This window comes from Dermacentor andersoni, chromosome 8 (assembly GCF_023375885.2).
Source record: "Dermacentor andersoni chromosome 8, qqDerAnde1_hic_scaffold, whole genome shotgun sequence".
Lineage (NCBI taxonomy): Eukaryota > Metazoa > Arthropoda > Arachnida > Ixodida > Ixodidae > Dermacentor > Dermacentor andersoni.
In genome coordinates this window covers 132,769,089-132,783,888 of record NC_092821.1, presented here as the reverse complement: position 1 = coordinate 132,783,888, position 14,800 = coordinate 132,769,089, and the positions used below count along the sequence as shown (strand labels likewise).

The window sequence follows — 14,800 nt, the reverse complement described above, 5'->3', positions numbered from 1 at the left end:
TCTGTGCAAGTTCCCGCCATCTCTGTTGATGTATAAGCCACGCTATAAGTCTTGCTCTAACGATGCGACAGGCTTTGTCTTTCGGCGTCTTTAACTGAAAGTGCGCTGTCGAACTTGAGGTCAAATTTTCCTACACGAAAGTAGGGAGCAGGACTACAGTCAAGGTGTCTCCGAACGCGTTAGCGCACGCCACCGATGAGAAGTCCAAGCGCATGCAGCGTAAACGCTGGGAGTAACGCGAGAGTCAGGAATGTTAGCTCTCATATAGACATACAACACTTCCCTGCATGCGTTAAAAACAGGTTCACAGCACAGATGAAGGCTTGAAATGATCGCAACGACGGTCGAGCGAGGGATGTCGCTGTCGCCAACGTTTCGTCAAATGCACTTGTCGAGACATCGGCTTCAGCCTGTGACGTTTCCTTGTTCCGCCGCTGTTAATCGGTGCTATCGACTATTGGCTTCCTTTTTTATCTTCTTTTCTTTTAAATGCGGGAACGCTCTTTGCCTCATTCTTGACACTTCGCGGTAGGTAGGCAGGTTCATGGTCTTGCCTCGCTTTAATAATAATAAAAAAAGAAAATTATGTGTGCCCGACATTGGAATCGAACCTCTGCCGACTGACGCAGTCTCCCGCGCGGTGCTCCAACCACAAGGGCGCGATCGCGTTCTTAGTTCGTTACCCTCTTAGCAACAATACGTACGCGCGTACAAAGCAGGTCACTTGGTGCGATCGCACGCTTACTTCTCTCCTTCCAAAAGTAACCAGCTCTTTTGAAACAACACCCGGCGCGTGCGCCACGTGCCTCTTCTTTCCTCGGGACAGCTCGCGCTTTTAGGCGCCGAGTACAGAAAGACTTCACCACCTTCGGAACCGGCCCAATTTCCCAACACTTCTTCTCGCAAGCCCTTTTCCCTTTAAGATGGGATAAAGTTGTGTGTCTCTCTCTCTCTTTCCAACACTTTGCTTGTAGCAGTTTACGCGCTACGTAGAAACTGGGCAACATTCTGCAAACTTCATGATAGCCCATGTTAGTCATGCTTTAACATTTCTTCGCTGGAGTACAACATCGCCGTTTAGACACTCACGACATAGCCATTCACGTTGCGGCACATATTGCAATTTACGTATTGTATAGCCGGTGGGGGCTTACAGTAAAAAGCGCAAAAGTAACTGGCGTTCCAGTTACTTTTGTGCTTCAGAGCATAAAGCAGCGTTTTGTCAAAAAAGAAAAAAGTCAGTGAAACGACAGGGCATTTCTTTTTTTACCACAGGTATGACGGCGCATATCTCGAAATCGGTGCCATCCTCAGAATTTCTCCCATGAAAGCGGACACGCCTTGCAAAGAGCGCCGGCTAGAATTCGCAAATGGCAACATGCGCTGCAACGTGATCAGTTAAAACGTTTGTTAATAAAATGTTTCGCCAATTCGTCGGTGGCGCATGTCGATTTCTCGCGTAAGTATAACGTCCGCCTCTTGTCCAACGCCTCTCTCTGCGGGCAACTTTGCACCGACTAGACTCGAGACCGTTCACCGAGTCAAAGATACCGGACCGTGGCCACACCCGTCACTGGCTCGAAAAGCGATTCGTGCACTAGTACAATACTTGAAGTGCACCGGTTTAAGAGACCGTTTACAGTGTCCTCGTGTATGATGTCCCTCCTACACCCCCCGTACTCAGTGCTTACTCTCTCCCTTTCTTCCTCTTTCTGTTCCCCTTTCCCCTATCCCCAGTGTAGGGTAGCAAACCGGATGCTGTTCTGGTTGACCTCCCTGCCTTTCCTATCCTTGTTCTCTCTCTCTCTTCGAGTAATCCAGCTCGAGGACTAAAATTGTGCTATCTGTATAGGAATTTCTTTTTTTATTTTTGTGCATTGTAAAAGAGGATACCCGGTATACGCTACGTTCACGTCGTGTAGACGTGTACTTTGCGTCTACGCTCTTTCCGTTCATTTACGAGTCTCATTGCAATCCCGAACACAGCTGTATGTGCACGCTGTAAACACTTGCTCTTGCGAATCGGCGTCATACCGTGCTCATTCATGAAAGCGCGCGCAGCATAGGTGCTGGGATTAGCGAACGCAGCGCGCCTATTGCAGTCAAGGTTATCGGGGCGTTTCGGTTCGAATCGCAGCGGCGAGGCGTGCAACTTCTTAATATCCGCGGAACAAGAGTGAACGTAACAAAGGGGCGAAGCAAGAAAGCAACAGGGAGACGACGTATAGCACACTGCTGTACTGTCTTCCCAGGAACGCTTTGCATATATATACTGCGTGCAGCTACGCGCTGCGTTCCTGCGTGTATACTCACGCCGTTCAGGTATCATAAGCGTGAGGCGTCCGTACACACGTCGACGACGCACGGTACAACGTGAGAAAAAAATGGCGCGGTGCGGCGATCGAAGGCATTCGGATTGCGCGGCGGCGCCCAACAGTTTCTCACGGCCGTATCTGAAGCGTTCATCTTTGGCCCGCCGAGTCACGGCGGAACAATTTCGTGTTGCTTTGTCCCTCGGGAGGCTCGTGCCCTTCGCCTTCGATTCCGACGGCATGCATCACGGTTACTCGGCGAGCCTACCGAGTATACACTATATGTGCCAGGGGCCACGTCGGTTGGGGGTAGGTTAGGTGTCGGTTAGGCGTCGGGAGAGGGGGGGGGGAGAGGAGGGAGGTAACGTTACTTTGCTACATAGGTCGGCCTACTCACTCGACAGCGCACTGACTCGTTCTCGTTGCAAGCTCAATTCAAAGACGAGCGATAGAGCGATAGCGAGTGACGAAGGATGTCAAGGGACTTGAGTGCACTCTTTAAAAAAAGAAGTTTGCACCCTTCGGGTCTTATGTCGTAAGCCACAACGGTAATTGGCAACCGTCTTGCGCACTTTTCCTTTCCTGAACGCTGCGCGGCCGGTACCTTTCTAGGCCACGAACGACGTGCTCGTCATTGGCGTGGCGCAGCATTCTCTACAGGAAAGCAAGCAGCGAGCGCAGAATTTGCAAAAAAGGAAGCGCAAAGCAAGGCAGATGGCGACAATCGCTGTGGGACAAGATAAGCCCCAGAGAGTGCGAAACTTTTGTTACGACTGTATGAAGAGATACGAGTGCCGGTTAACGTTGCGAATGCGAAGGGATATAACTTGGCGACGGTGAGTTTGTGTGGATCGGAAGCGTCGACGTGAGTTGCACTACTACTGTCGCCGAGTGTGAGTGGACGGGAGATATGCATGCGAGAGAGTGCGGGTAAGTGCAAGCTGACACGAGTAAGAGAGTGAGGGATTGACAGGTGAGTGCGAATGCGAAGCGACCGTGAACGGGAGTGGGCGTTGGTAAAGCATGATTGGGAACGTGTGTGAGTACATGACCAGTGCGAGCGCACATGAATACGAGTAAAGTAGCCTTTAAAAAAAAAGGAGAAGAAAATAACCCAGCGAGCTAGCACAAGCGAATGTTAGCTTACCCTGCCGGCCTATGCTTAGCTATCCCCTGGCCGCTCCTGAGATAGATGACAGCCAATCTGCAGCAGCAGTAATTTTCAGAATTGGGCCAACTGAAGGTGGGAGGTGGGGGAAGGGGCAAGCGTGATCGGCATTGAACACACGCGAGTTCAATTACGATTCTTGCGAATTTGATAACGCGCTTCCTTGGTGCGCCTAGTGCGCCCATCACGTTTCCTGAACGAAAAGTCAAATGAAAGACGTTCGTTCGTCTATTCGTTATTCTTATGACACAAGCGCGCAAAAGCGTATCAGAGTGCAACGGGTATGGTTTAGCGTGCGGTTTAAAGGTTTATCCTAATAATATGCTACTATATACCTGGTATTTCAGCGAAAACATTTTTAAAAAATTCAGATATTGCCTGTAGCAGATAGACAGCACGATTCTAGTCCATGAGCTGGTCTAGTCGTAGAGGCGGACGTTACTTGCACAAGAAATTGAAGCGCATAATCGACTAATGAACCAAAATTCACTAATTAAGTTTATAACTACTCTCCTTGTGGCGCATATATTTGCAATTTACAAATTCTAGCCGGGGAGGTTGCAAGGCGGATCCACTTGGAACGAAAGCTCAGAATGACACCAGTTACGGGATATTAATTCCCGAACACTGCGGAGAAATGCACTGGTGTTCCAGTTACTTTTGTGCTTCGACGCATAAGGCAACGTTTTGCTAAGAAAGTAAGCGGAACGACGGCGCACATCTCGTAAATGGCGTCGTCCACACGATTATTGTGCAACGAGTGTTGTGCAAGTAATGTCCGCTTTTTTTTTTTTTTTTTTAAGTAGACCAGCTCAACGACTAGAGAACTGTGCCGCAGGCGACATTGAAAGACGACAAGAGTCTTCGCAGAAACACCCGGTATATTACGGTAAATTTAAAGCGCGTGTCCCAGCAGCCAAGCTGTTCAACGAAAATAAAAATATTTAAAGAAAAACACGGCGCATGGCTACAATTACAAAATCTAAGGCGTTTTGTCGTCAGCGCTGTGACAACCCAACACGGCAGGTCTTCAAATCGTGTCTTCATTATTTTTTTTTTTTTTCGTCGTTGAACAGTTTGGCCAACGTTAGTTGGGACACCCACATAAATGCAATGCGATCATGACTCGTCACGGTCGAACGAACGAGCGTTTCTCGGCGTGTCTCACAGGCTTGCGGAGTGCCTCACAATCTGCCCTCAACAGCAGCGGAAGCAGCACCTCCAGCTGCGACGATTCCGACAAACACGCGTGGACTGCGCATTAACCGCTCACACGCTGTCATCGTGCCCGTGACGACACCGCCGAGAGACCGGATGTAGTACAAATCGCGTTCCGGGGGCGTTCGCGATACGGCTACCGCGCGGTGCCGCTCTCTCGTGCCACCAAGGGAGAAAAAAAGAAAGAAAGAAACACGACGGCGACAACGCCGACACAAGCGTACAGTCGTTCTCGATTTCGGCGTGTATAGTATATACACTACGCACACGACGGAGCCATATGGAACGCTCGACGCATAGCTGCTTCCGCGACCGTGTCGCATGATATGCGCGAAGCCTTTCAAATTTCCTGGAACAACGTCCATTAGCGAGCCCCTGCAACCCCCCTCTGCCCCCCACCCCACGCGCTACTACTAGCTACTACCCCTCTTTTCCAATATGGCGCCGCATGCGTGAATGCGTGCACAATTGGACACGGCGCTGACAGGCGGGGGCGGGGAGAAAAAAAAAAAAAGAAAGTGAACGACGGAGCACTCCGCTGCGGGCGGGAAAGCGTTGCGAACGAGGCCGATGATCCGCGAGTGACGTCACGGAAGAGATAGCGCGCGTGTCGCTACCGAAATTACTGCGGAGAAATATGGCGTCTCTACGGAGGCAGCTGCAAGTTTCCGGTTCAGCCAGCATGGATGCAGTACGTGGATTTGCCTAAACGTATCTTCCTTCCGGCTTTATATATACGGCTTTGTGACTTAGCAAACTGGTGATTTCAACGGTACCTCTCACGAGTATATATGCTGTGTTATAAAATAATAAAGCAGAAAACTAAAGTAATGTTTAACAGTCTCGGAAGAGAACAGCAGTTTACGATAGGTAGCGGGGCACTGGAAGTGGTAAGGGAATACATCTACTTAGGGCAGGGAGTGACCGCGGATCCGGATCATGAGACTGAAATAATCAGAATAAGAATGGGCTGGTGTGCGTTTGGCAGGCATTCTCAGATCATCAACAGCAGGTTGCCATTATCCCTCAAGGGAAAAGTGTACAACAGCTGTGTTTTACAAGTACTCACCTAGGGGGCAGAAACCTGGAGGCTTACGAAAAGGGTTCTGCTTAAATTGAGGACGACACATCAAGGTATGGAAAGAAGAATGGTGGGTGTAACGTTAAGGGATAAGAAGAGAGCAGCTTGGGTGAGGGAACAAACGCGAGTTAGTGACATCTTAGTTGAAATCTAGAAAAAGAAATAGGCATCATCGGGACATGCAATGAGGAGGGAAGATAACCGATGGTCATTAAGGGTTACGGACTGGATTCCAAGCGAAGCGTAGCAGGGGGCAGCAGAAAGTTAGGTGGGCGGATGAGATTAAGAAGTTTGCAGGGACAACATGACCACAATTAGCACATGACCGGGGTAGTTGGAGAGGTACTGGAGAGGCCTTTGCCCTGCAGTGGGCGTACTCAGGTTGATGATGATGATAAAGTAATAACTTCGCAATTATTACGCTGCGAGTGGCGCAGCCTTATTGGCGTCATGTGTTTAGAAAAATGTTTCGAGGACAATATAGGCCAGATAAGGAACAATCAAGATCACTGCCCAAGCACTCCGTACAGATGGTTAACCAGCGAAGCTGAAACGTGCGGCCTGGGCGTTTATCACTGGGTTAATCCCGACGGTTCTTTAAACGACGGCTTGGCAGGCTGCCGGATCCTCGGTATACGCAGTTGCTTCTTGTGCTCGGCTGCACGAGCCTGTTCTTGTGCCCGGACAGCTGCAGCATCGGCACGGCGTATAGACGAGCTCTTTCCCGGTTCTCCTCGCGGCGCTGCTGATCAAAAGCTGCCTGCTCCTCGGGAGTACGTATGACGCGTGGCCTACCCATTTCGGAGCAGGAGAGAAACTGCTGGCCGCGGGCTCGGCTGCAACGGAGAGCAACGATGTCACTACTGACGCAGCCAATCGCGCGCCTCCCTCTCTAATTTTTTCTCTCACTTATTTGCATGGGATCGCGCCAGAGGAGTTTTCGGCGTACAGGCGACAGCCGAATCTGCTAGCCATATACAACTTCGATGTAATACCAGCCGCGCTATAGGTCAGTGGATATGGCTTTGCGCAGCTGAGGGCGAGGTCGCGTGGGTTAGATCCCGGCCACTTCAAATGCATAAAGTAAAAACGTTCTTGTACTTAGATTCAGGTGCGCGTTAAAGAACCCCATGTGGTCAAAATTAACCTGGAGTCCCGCACTACGGCGTGCCTCATAATCGAGGATTTGGCACTCAAAATCCTAGAATTTGATTTTTTTTCTCTTTCGAGAAGTAATAAATAAAGCTACAAGAGCATTGGAAAGGACAGGCACGAAATTTAGACACATCCACATGCTACTTACTATACAGCCACATCATTCCCATGGTATAGGTGAGCAATGGCAGAGCCAGATTTCCCTCCTAGTAACTTTAGTATCAAACCTTATGGCCAAATGGGAGAACCTCTGACATTTACACTGTATAGAAGCGTGTTGCTGTGTGCCTATAGTTTCGTACATTCATCAACGTTGATTACTGGTGTCATCCTTCGGGTGCAATCAATCATAAAACGAAGCGTATATATGCATGGACAGGGGAACCCCCGGTGACAGCGGAGAAGCTTCGCGCGTCGTCGATTCCTTCTCGACGCCTGCACCGACCGCGAAAATTTCCCGCGCACCGACCAACAGCAAAACTTGGCGGGTTAAGTCAACACCACCTAGATAGCACAAGGCCTGTTCACTACGCTGTATGAAGTCATGCTACTTGGCCCGAAATTTCCATTGCCAAGGTTGGCGTGACGAAAGCGGCGACGTCAAAGTCACTGTTGCTTACTCGGGACCATCCCCATTAGATTCTATGGCAGTCGGGTCAGGTAGCATGACGTCATGGATAGGAGTGAACAGGCCTTGTGCTATCTAGGTGGCTTGTTGGTTAAGTGCGCGACGGGTAAGTACACAAGTAGACAACGCCCCACGGACGACGACCAGCCGCACTGCCGCCACATCTCCAGCTTTTGTGAAACAAGGGTGCACATCCTCTTCAACATCTCCCAAGTGGGGGCTATATAGGAAAATCCGCTAAGCGGATGTGATATATATACGGAAAGACGAACGCACCCGGACACACATCTCAGCGGCTTATACGCATGCATTGCCCCGAAATGCTCCAGCCTGCGTGTCGTGTTTATTATACACACAACACCTCAGGCTCTGCAGTTCTGTGCCGTCGTCCTCGTTGGTTGTCCTCATGCTTATAAAGGGGACACACAGACGCCATAAGGCACGTGTTTAGAACGCACCGTGAATATCATTTCGAGTTTTCTTGTCCACGCGAGCGTGCGTATGTACCTTTTATTTATTTTTTGTTCTTTCCGCGTGCTCGGGGAGGGGGGGAGGGGGGTACGCGTTTCGGCGTGGTCGCGTCATTTCCAGCTGTTCTGCGATGCGTGTAATCTATTTACGGAGAACCGCACCTATATAACGCACATCTTCCTGCCTCTTCTCCTGGTCGCGGAAAAGGTGATGGCTTCTCTGCGCGGCACTTGTTTGTTTGCTTGTTGTGATACTCTTTTAGTTCTCGAACTCTCTCGAGTATTTCTGCGAGAGTTGCAATGAAGGAAAAAAGGCTTAGGACGAGGAAAAAAAGGGCTCCGGGCGAGCAAGAAGTTCACCGTATGTGTGCGTTCTCTCTCTCTCTCTTTCTCAGTGTTGCCCCCCAGCGTCGGGGTTCTCGCGTATACGTATAAGCTCCGCACTGCCGGCGTTCCGGGCCAGTGATGATGGCCGAGACACGCTCTGACGGCCCGATCCTGGCACGCGCACATAAGATAGTCAGTATATATATCTGTGTGTGTGTGTGTGTGTGTGTGTGTGTGTGTGTGTGTGTGTGTGTGTGTGTGTGTGTGTGTGTGTGTGTGTGTGTGTGTGTGTGTGTGTGTGTGTGTGTGTGTGTGTGTGTGTGTGTGTGTGTGTGTGTGTGTGTGTGCACGCACAAGGTGGTCGAACTAGAAGCGGGGAGGTCCCCTTCGCTTTTGCATATAACAAACAAAAAAAATGAAGCAGAATAAGGAAACAGAAGGTGAACTTATCGCATTGCGGGCACTGTCGCATGGGTCTTGATACAGCGAGCTAAGCCTAATGGCGACCGCGCGGGGGTTAACTTTTGTAAGACGATCGTTACAACCCCTCGTGGCGCGGGAAAGAGAAGACGCAGAAGAGGCGAGAGTGAACAGGCAGGGAATAAGTAGAAGGAAAGGGAATGCTATGCGCGAGGTATACTAGCCAGCACTATTAATGGATCCTTCATGGTACGCGCGTATAACGAGCTAAGCCTAATGATGACGGGGTTTGGTTAACTTTCTGGGCAACGACGTCCCGTTGCTGGCGCGCGCGCGAGGTTGTAAGCGTGGTGGGGAGGGATCGTATACGAGAGAGATGGAGTAATAGAGAGAAAGAGAGAGAAGTGAGAAAGGATGAGACGATGAACAGGAGGAAGAAGACCGTTATACGCGAACGGCGCAACCTTCGGTGACCCAGCGTTGACCTTCTCGTCGGGACCAGAGAAGCTCGCCAGGGAGGCCCTTTTTTGTTTTCGTATGTACAGCCGCCGCAAACGTGCGCTTTCAATATAGGCGCTGAAGGAGGATCATTTCGAAAGCGGGCGAGGGGAGAAAGGGGGTGGAGGGGGGGGGGGGCTGCGCATCGTTTCCCTGCAGCTTTGGGTCGCGTTGCGCAGGCATGCGTGTTCTTTCACGACGATGTCTTTTCTTCCCTAATAACCTCAGACGACGCTAAACTGCGCGCGCGGCGCGTGGAGGCGTTTAGTATGCGCAGCGCGTGCTGAGAGAATAGAACGTAACGGTAGAAGGCGGGCGTCGTATAAGCTCGGCTGATCGTGGCTTCTGTCGTTACACTGTTGTTTCCAGGGGAAAAAAACACGAGGAGGAGGGCACAATGGGTTACGTCGCCAACTTTGGATGCGCTGGACGACACAACACTTTGTGCTTCAGTTTTTCTCCTTTTCTTTTTCCACGCCTCTTCCATCTGTTTGTGTTTTCCCGAATGATCTCCGCTCCTGGATGCGCCAGCCTCCATGATATATAGACACGCTTCCGCGGGCAACCAAGGCGGCGCTGCGGGCGCTTGCCGCTCCTTTTTTTTCCTTGTCGTCTGCTTGTGCGTGAAGACGTCGACGATGCGAATGTTGCGACGCTCAGTGGCGGATAGCGTACCTCTTGAAACAAGAACCCCCCCGGGGGAGGACTTATGGAGTTTTGTGCCGGTATTATGTCGCTATTGTTGTTGAACGCTGAGTGTTTCACCTCGTTGGCCTTTGAGGCTGCTTCCGTTCTTGCATTGTGCGCGGCGCGCTCTCTGACCGACAATGAGCCACCGTCGTGTCGCCATCGTTGCCGTGGCCGGTGCTTTGGCGTGCCGTCGTCTGCTTATTTTTTGGCCTCTTTCGTCTGCTTATCGCTTGGTTGCCTGTTTAGACTTTGCTTCGCCGCCGATTTTGTTGTCGTCTGCCTACTCTTTACTCATAGCTCCCGTGCTATTTTGTTTCAGTCGGCTGTGTAGCTTTCCATCACTGACTATTAGGATGGAAGTTTGGCAGCGACCTGTACATGACAGCCTCATTAATGACCTGCAATAATGGAATGCTATTACAATTTACATAGTTTTATTTATTTATTTATTTATTTAAAAGGTTTATTTAAATAAATGGTTACTTAAATAAATATGACAGCCCTATGGATAATCTGCAATAAACAAAGCTTAAACGATTAATATGTGATTTTCCTCAACGTCATTCTGATACTGAACATTAACGTTTCTATTTGCAAGTAACATTTTGTATGTGTTGTTAATTAAACGTTTAAGCTCAGAACTAGACGTATTTCAGAGCAGTTCAATATTAATGGCAAATGATGCATGACAATGACGACTGTCCCTCCTGAGTATCACGTTTAGCGAGACACGCTGACTTGAACAATCGTCGTTTAGTTATCGCACAAAATTACGTTACGATGAAGACATCGTTGCTGCAAGTGAAAGGTGTGATGGGGAAAATGTTGGCAGACGCATTCCTACAGTCTACTTCCAGTAACGCGAAAAAAGAAAAAACGAAAACGGTCAGTGCTATCATGCGTCGAAATATACCTACCTGACTAAAAGAAGCCACAAGTACGCGTAATCAGCAGTCAATCAAGCTTCAGGTGCTTCCCACAGTTTGATAAGTGGATGATAACAGAGCTAAATATCTTGAGTGCCCTATATGTAAGAGAATCTACATGAAGCTCCGTCGTGCTAGCATTGTGGATGTATCCAGGTATGGATACAAGTATGTAACCTAGGGCGTGGCCCGTCCGGTCATTCTTTAGTTCTCGCCCGCGCATTCTTTCTTCGTCTGCTAGTATTCGCTAACCGTCGTCTGTCCATTCATCCTTCTACCCCATCTGCTCATACTTTGCCTCTCGCCTGCGTATTGTTCCTTTGTCGTCTGCTTATTACCTTTCTTCCGTCTCCTAGTCCTTTAACCGCCATCGTCTGTTCTTTTCTTCGTCGTCTGCTGCAAGCAAGCACGCCGGGAGGAGCGTTCAGTGCATGCGGCGCGGACGTGCTACATAGTCGCCATAGCGACCGCGTGAAGGCGCTGCATGCCGGGCGGTTTTAATGGGAAATTGAGGCCAAACGGCGCTCGCGGGTCACAGTGTCGGCGTTGTTCAGTCGCTCTTACGTAGTACATACGCGGTGCGTGCAACCAGCGAAAGTGGGCGCAGGGACTTGCGGAGACACTGGATAAAGCGGCTGGAATGCGGGCACGCGCGGCCAGGCCTAGGCTATCAGCGCCCTCTTACACCGGGTACTTTCGTAGTTGGGGCGAGGCAGATCCCGCGTGCAGTAAATTAATTACGCGGTCACCAAGTGTTACACCGCGCGCGTCCCATCTGCGTTTAATTGTTACGCGTTGTTATTTGGGACCACTAAGGAGTGACACTAAGTCAGTTTAGATTTGGGTACTACTGTTTCAAAACTGTGGTTCTGCGTATACATCAGGGAAAAAAAAAGAAAGTTAATAGAAGAGTGAGCTGCGCAAGTTGGTATTGATTCACGACGAAAAAATTGCACTAAGGAAACAAATACGTGGGAAAGAAATCACAGCACTATAGTGTCTTTTTTTTTCTTTTTAAGCTTGAATGAAAATTACGACCGAAATTATAATTTTTGAAGTTGGCCCTCTAAACTGCTGTGCCAGTACTTCATTATGACATTACGGAATTTAAGGTATTTTCTTACATGTGTACCACTTTTTTGTGCGGAGAAAGTTCCCAGAACTTCCTGAGCTGAATACTTTTGGACCCTTTAGAATACAATGCAATCATTGTTTATTGAGAAATTGTTTAGTTCCGAACAGACGCCATTGAAATCATGACGTCACAAAGAGTCTGTGCAGGACTTCTAGACGGCACTGCCAACTTTCTTTTTTTCGTTTATGTGCCTTTTCTGGCTTGTCATCCCGCAGCGCACGACGAGATTTAATTCACCTGTGTCCCAGAAGCCCAGATTACAAAACAAGCTTCACTTCATATTTAGGGTAAGTATAATCTGCGTTAAGCGACACTGTCTACGCCCTCAAATGTATCATTTCCTCTTTGAAGTGCGTGCTATACAGTCTGGCGTCAGAACTTCAAGCGGCACCAGTTCTAGCTGTGTTTTGATCGCCCATTTTTATATATAGTACAGTTCGGAATGCAGCTAGTGACTGCTATAGATTCAACATCTGTAGTCTATTTGCCGAGCAAAGTTACTTCGCAGCAGTTAGGTATATCTAACGCTTGCTGCTGACTCACCGACTGAATTTATCACATTTTACCACCATTATTGCTAATCATTCTTGTATAACCAATTTATAGTTACAAATCACTTATCCGCGACCACCTACAGTGAACTAAGAGAATAGGCTATGAGATTAGGCTGCCTGCAGAAAATAATTTAAGGGTACAACTTTGGTACAGTCGGCCTCAAAAGTTTGCGGCACACAGGTATCACGATATATGTGCATTTCTGCTTTGATAAGGCCATTCTATTTAGTGAATTACTGCGTAATCGCAGCTACTACGCATAACCCCGACGTGGTTCCTTAGTGACTATGGTATTCGGCTACTAAGCACGAGGTCGCGGGATCGGATCCCTGCCACGGCGGCCGCATATCGATGAGGGCGAAATGCGAAAACACCAGTGTACTTAGATTTAGGTGCACGTTAAAGAACCTCAGATGGTCCAAATTTCCGGAGTACCCCCCTACGGCGTGCCTCATGATCAGAAAGTGGTTTTGGCACGTAAAACCCCATATATATATATTTTTTTTTTAAGTGAACGCCGCAGAGGACACGACTACACGCTTTGCACGTGAAAGATTGTAACTGCTGCAGGCCTTTGGTTTCACCGCACTAGCATCACCGGCAGGGGCGAAATCAAAGCACGAGCGCGAACTGCTTGAACCGTTTCGTATCAGAAAAAACGAGCAGGTTCGCATGAGCGACCCATCTGTGCTTATCACAGAGAAGGAGTGGCGCTTTTTTGTCGGCGTTTGTTCGACATCCTCAAGGGTCTGATTGGACTCATTCTTTTGCATGTGCGCTTGCGCATGAAAATCGGTACCGTGTTTAAAAGAACCTGTACGTTTCAATAAATCAGTTATAAGTCCGGCGACTGTGTGTGCGTGTGCGTGTATGCCTCCTTCTGGTCCTGTGTCTCGCTGGGCTTCTTCATTTTTTTTTTTCGCTTAAGACATGCTGACAGTAGTCCTCGCTTCTTTCTCCCCGTGTACTTGGGTGGCAACATCGAGGGAAATGCATTTTACCATGGTAAGCTGCATGTTTACCTGCTGGGCAACAAGAGCAGCCCTTCGCACCGCTACCGGCATGCTTTGCGACAGCGGCGACGTAATTAAAATTCGCTGTAAAACTGGTCTATATCTCCGTCGCCAATCCCGCGTCGCGTAAACTTTTGCGCCCGAGTGTACGTCTCGGTTTAGAGGCGCAAGATATAGTTCTCACACGTGCAGCAAGGTGACCGAGTTGATTTATTTGCGCGAGGACGAATAAACAGCGCATCGAATAGAACTGAATTTTGGGGTCATCACGTGCCGAAACCACAATTTGATTACGAGGCGCACGCCGCAGTCGTAGCCTCCGGATTAATTTCGACAAGGACGATTTTATTAAATTCTTAATTTTTTTTTTTTTCATTTCGCCCCCGTGGATTCGATCCCCCGACCTCGTGCTTAGCAGCGTAAAACGCCAGAGCCGGCCGCTAAGCCACCGCGACGGGTTTTGGATAAACAGCGCAAAGAACGGGCGTGGATGATTTAGCGAAGAAATCGACGTTCTCAAACACGTGACAAGTCTCCTATACAATCGGGGCCTCTCTAGGATACCTACACTATAGATGCAAAATAGGTCGACAGCTTTCTTTCTTTTTCGTTTCTTTTCTCTCCGCCTTGCATATACGCGTCGCGGATACGAGGCCTCGCGGCCCAGACAGGTCCGTCAAATGGTTCTTTTGTCTTGCCGGCCGTCGATGCGTGATGTCAAAACGAACAATCGCTCTCGATTGACGACGCTATAAAGGCCTTCCCGTGAATGCGGTATTGTGACACGTGAGGGCCGGCCGAACGAGCGACCGTGCGCGCGACCTCGTCACAGAGTCACCGCGTCCGTTTTAACTGTCGAGCCGTGCACGTCGTTTTGTTTTTGCTTTGTTTTTCATAACTATATAGCTCTCTTTAAAGGTACGACAGTTTGCTACCTGGCCGAACTTTATTTAAACGCGCGTTTTTGTTTTCTCCCCAAACAATTTGCGAATGGAACAAACTCCGCCAGGAATATTGTCTCAACACGAGCATGCCTTGTGCGCGTGGTTGTTTTTGCTTTCTCTTTTTTTTTTTTCGTTTTCGGTCGTTTGTAGGTAACCCCTCCTGACCATTGGCCATCTGTTGTTACAATTAATCAAGCTTCTTCAACGCTTTTCAGCGCGTAACATGAATAACTCTGCATGACCATTGGCCATCTGTTGTT

General features: G+C 49.1%; 1 protein-coding gene across 1 annotated transcript in view; it reads right to left on the bottom strand.

The window, feature by feature from the left end:
- The window catches only part of LOC126525707 (transmembrane protein 114), a 104,009-nt gene that overhangs the window by 15,184 nt on the left and 74,025 nt on the right, over positions 1 to 14,800 (bottom strand). The window lies entirely within an intron of this gene.